We start from the raw sequence: 5,452 nt of genomic DNA, 5'->3' as shown, positions 1-5,452 counted from the left end.
CAACCATTGCTGATGGCAGGTGAGTGGTCCCAATTTTATATAAACGGTCAGAAAATTTGAGAAGATGAAAGGCATCAGATAAAACAGTTGGTTAGAATGAAATCTAGAAGTCTACAGGTCTGGGCTCTTGTCCGTTTTTTTCACTAATTTCTCTGTGTACTTAAGTCATAGCGTCTGCCTTGGTCACAATGTCCTCACTCGTAAGCAAGGAAGATGAGCAAGGTGGTCTCTAATGTTCCCTCCAGCTCTCCCCCAAGTTCCCCAAACATAGTATGTTCATCATGATGATGAAGAGTTATTAAGAAAAAAAACCAAAATACATTTTTTAGCGAAATACTTACTGAAATGGGAAAGTGTTCATGATATACTTTTAAGTGAAAAAAGCAATTTATAAAATGGCATGTAGTACGTTCCCAATGAATCTAATGGACATATGTGTGTGTGTGTGTGCGTGTGTGTCTGCGTGGGTATGTGTATAGAAAAATTTCACGCATATAGAAAAATTATCAGACTAAGACAAAGCAGATTATTACCAGTGATGGCATCGGAATTACTGCTGTTTTACTCTTGGTGTGTTTTTTTTTGTTTTTTTTGTGTTTGTTTTGTTTTATTTAATCCATCCTTTATTACTGTACATGCAGTTTACTACCAGTTTCTCACTCATACTAAAGACACATTGAATCCATGTGCATTAGTCTGTGTATGAGTCTGTGAGAGGTAATCACCTCCTTAAGATAAATTCATAGAAGTGATAGAGATTATTGGATCCCAGAAAATGAACATTTTAAAGGTTTTTGAAGCATAAGGCCAAATTTCCCCCCAGAAAGTTGTACCATTTTATAGTTCTCTCTCGCTGTGTTTTTGCATTTCAGTAAGGTACAGGTTTTATATTATTAACTGGAAAAAATAAGTTTTTGTGAATGTTTTCTTCTGATCGTTAAGTTAATACAGGTACCTTCTAATAGAGCTAATGTTTTGTAGCTATGTAATTGGAATTAAAATGATAGTTGACCATTAATGACTACAGCGGAGTTTGTACCTATAAAGTGAGCTACACCCTGTGCAAATAAAGTGCAAGTCATTTCCTTTTTGGCTCCAAATTATTAGAGTTCAAGTACCAGAGAGAACTGAGGCAAGCTGCGTGGTCCGGAGCTTACGAGCCTCACAGACTTCAGACATGGCATCGTGCTCTCTCTCCCTCCTTCTGAGCTGATCTCTGTGGTCCCCAGTTGCTTACAGGTCCCGCTTCTTCCTGCCTGTTTTTTGAGGTTTTGCATTTTCTACTCCAATAAATATTTAACAATTGGTGTGACGGTATGATGCTATCGCCAACCAGCTTCAGTCGAGCTGGTAAGGAGAAATCACAACCTGCAGCTAAATGGGCAAAGCAATGGAAGTTAGGCGGAGACAGCTGTGGGATGCAAGCCAGCAAGCCAGGAAGCAGAGGCTCACTCTCTTGGCACAATAAGCTTCAAATGTTAGGTGGAAGATTAGCTCCCACACTGAGAGATTCCTTTTTCTTTCTTTTTAAATGATCATGGTATCAAGAGAAAGAGAGAAGTAAATAGGGTGAGCTCTTGGCTGGAGTCAGATCTCCTGAGTGGAGTTCCCACCCTGCTCCACCCTCAGGACCTAAAGCTCCTTCCTCTCAGCATCAGAAGCTTCAACACAATGGACGGTATGATGCTAACAGCCTGAAGTTTTCAGAAGAAATTAGGGGACACCCCCTCCAAAAAAATGCCCAAGACTTCAAGGGCTGGGAAGAAATTAATCATCCGTTGCCGAAGCTGGAAAAATGGGGAAGAGGGAGTGGGTATTTGTTCTTGATCCCACAATACCAATTTTATTGAAGATAGTTTAATTTCATCTTGTAATTCCATCACCCTTGCCAGCGTTTGGCTAGAAACTGATGGGTGACAAAATTCTGCTAATGAGACTTGAGAGAAGTCTGCGGAGGGCTTCTGGGAAGCACAGGAAGAAATGGTCTTGCTTCCTAAGGACATTGTTATGTCTGCATGTGACTCTTGGAGCTGCCTCAGTCACCTTCTCCCAGTCTGACTGTTAAGACAACACTAATAATAATAGACCAGAGAGTGGACCAAAACCAGAGACTTCGTAGAACGGTTGGGCCACTGAATCAAACAAGCCTGAGCTCTCTGGACCTCCAGTAATGGAAGGTCATACATGCCTGACTGTTTAGTCACTAGGAGTTAGGGAAGAAGAAGAGGTCCAGGGAGTGATTCGCTGTGGGTGAGACAAATATCCACAGGGCATAACTTTAAAGTGCGGACAGTGACACCTGAGCTCATGGATGGGGAGTTGGGTGACTTAGGTAAACTGGGTCCACCCAGCCCTTTGCCTCCCTGACTAAGCATAGTTTGCAATAAAGCAAAACTCAAGGAAAGAATTTTCTTGGGATTTTCATATGTGTTTTTCTCAGCCGACGTAGCAGGGTTACAAATTACTCAGACTTTATACTCATATGTACAAAGAAGATGTAGTTAATTTTCCAGAAGCCTCCACCCTCACTAGGTACCAGAAAAACTTGCTAATTAACTTCCTAATTAAAGTTTCTGTCTCTGAGGGTTTAAACAATCTCCTGAATCAGATTATTCAAAGTGCAGTTTCCTAGTGGGTCTGGTATAAAGCATGCATTTTGTATGACTTGGTCTCTCTGGGTAAATTCTCAGGTTCCAGAGTGCTACTCTATACATGTCCTCCTTCCTAAGAGATCTATAAGGCATTTTACTGGGTTCCTGCTGGGGACATCCTCTGGGGGCTTGCTGGCCTTTACTATAGTGTGGCTTGTCCGCTGTGCACCCTTAACTGGTAATCACCGCAGTGTGGCTGGTCCCATATGGCCCTCTCAGGTCACTTCCTGGTACCCATCCCTGGAGTCTGCGGTCCCAGCCACCTGCTCCTACGTGAAGACCCCTCTCATAGGAACCTCTCCATCCTGCTGCTGCCCTGGCTGCCCAGCACTTTCCATCCCTTCAGCGGGGCATTGACATCTCCCCAGGCAAGATGAGGCCAGTGGGGAGCCAGGAGCAGGGCCCCACGCTCACTGACCCCATCCGCTCACCCCACTCCATCACTCTCTCACCGCATGGGACGTGGAGCCATGCAGCGGACCAGGGCTCCCCAAGAAGCCCCAGCCTCCTCCAGGCTTCTCCCAGGAAGCAGCACTGAGTCTCAGGATCATGGAGGCCTCAATACCCACCTTAATGTGCTCACGCACCCGCTCGCTCAAGGCTTGGGCTCCAGAAGAGGAGAAAACGCCTCTTTTCTTCTTTTCACAAACCTGAAGGTGTTGAAAAGTTCAGGCTCATCACTTCTCCATCTTATCTACTGGCTTCCCCTGACCTAAGACTCTGAGATCAAGACCACCTGGCACGGAGGTGTTAAGGAAGCAAGGTTTGGGCCACAGACATCCCGTCTCTACCTCCATAAATCTTTGCTTTTAAGCCTTTTGAACTTACTAAATTGCTTAAGCAAAATCCTTCAGATTTGAAATTCAAATGGCCTTTCTTTCTACACCGTATTAACTTTTTCCTCCTGTGGTAATAAGCCTCAAGATTGCTTAGAGGTAGAAGGCCACAGAGTATTGGACTTAAAGAAAAAAAATAATATATATAATTAGCCATACTCGATAGTAGGGAATAAATGGAGACATGGGGCAGGGGGTGGGGTGCTTGTCCCACCAGCTACCCAGTAACACAGAGTGCACTGCCCATTCTCTGCTTCCTCTGAAGCTCCATTGCCAAGATAAGAAATGCAAGTTATCTGGGCTTTTTGATCACCTGTGAATCCTTCCTGAATGATTTGATAAACAGTTAAAATCAGTCTTACAGATTTCTATTCCTCTCCACTGTTACATTAACGAATTAAATTGAAAATGCTACAAGATAATCTTTGAATAAATACTGCTTAAATGAAGAGGGGTCTGTAACCCTGTCTAATTAAATCTCAAATTAAGTGTAGAGAATAAGGAGGGCCATGTTTGTTAAGGAATTGCAATGGGATAGAACCAATATCAAAATCACCATAGCAATAGCAACCCACACACTGTCAGAACTTGAGATACCACTGGCCCAGGAGAGTGTATGATCATAAGAAAGACAGAGAGAAATCACTCACTTTTCCAGTATGGAAAGCAAAATCAGTGTTTGATGAGGAAGTTTCATGTTAATGATTCCTGAGTATCCTTTAAACCAAGGTTTTTCCTTTTTTATTTCTTAACTGTAACCCATAATAAGAAATACATTTTATTTTCCGTGATGTGTTCTTGTAATAGGGAAGAACCTTCTATTCTATTACAAGTTAATCACTAAAGGGATGTTGCCTATAAGCTTAAATTATATGTAATGGCCCATCTCTAGGAGCCCTGCCTCCCAGGTAATGAGCCTTAAGCTAAAACACCTTTGTTTAGCTCACAGGAAATATCCTGACCAGGCCCAACTGTGAATGGCTGTAGGCAGAAAGAAATTAATACATCCCCTCTAGAGTCTGAGGAACCAGGACTTTACCTTCTCCCCTTTTAGTATAAAAGAAACTAAAATTCTAACTCAAGGAAGATGATTCTTTGGGAAATTAGTCCAGCATTTTCTTGGTCTGCTGGTTTTCCAGATAAAGTCGCTATGCCTTGCCCCTGCAACTCATCTCTTGATTTATTGGCCTGTTGTGCAGTAAGAAGTATGAGCTTGGACTCATTAACACATCTAATCTATTCTGTTTTGTCCTAGTCTATTCTCCTTCTTCTTTTTTTTTTTTCCACACTGCATGGCTTGTGGTATCTTAGTTCCCCAACCAGGGATTAAACCCAGGCCCTTGGCAGTGAGAGCACGGAGTCCTAACCACTGGACTGCCAGGGAATTCACTATTCATTATTTTATTTATTTATTTAACAATTTTATTGGAGTATAATTGCTTTACAATGGTGTGTTAGTTTCTGCTTTATAACAAAGTGAATACACTTTGCGTCTCCCTCCCTATCCCACCCCTCTACGTGGTCACAAAGCACAGAGCTGATCTCCCTGTGCTATGCGGCTGCTTCCCACTAGCTATCTATTTTACGTTTGGTAGTGTATATATGTCCATGCCACTCTCTCACTTTTTCCCAGCTTACCCTTCCGCCTCCCCGTATCCTCAAGTCCATTCTCTAGTAGGTCTGAATCTTTATTCCCATCTTGCCCCTAGGTTCTTCTGACCATCTTCTTCTTTTATTTTTTTTAGATTCCATATATATGTGTTAGCATACAGTATTTGTTTTTCTCTTTCTGACTTACTTCACTCTGTACGACAGTCTCTAGGTCCATCCACCTCACTACAAATAACTCGATTTTGGGGTTTTTTTTTTGGCTGAGTAATATTCCATTGTATATATGTGCCACATCTTCTTTATCCATTCATCTGTTGATGGACACTTAGGTTGCTTCCATGTCCTGGCTATTGC

Source organism: Balaenoptera acutorostrata, chromosome 3, assembly GCF_949987535.1.
Source record: "Balaenoptera acutorostrata chromosome 3, mBalAcu1.1, whole genome shotgun sequence".
In the NCBI taxonomy this organism is placed as follows: Eukaryota; Metazoa; Chordata; class Mammalia; order Artiodactyla; family Balaenopteridae; genus Balaenoptera; species Balaenoptera acutorostrata.
The sequence above is the reverse complement of the archived record's forward strand: the minus strand, read 5'-3'. Positions refer to the sequence as shown.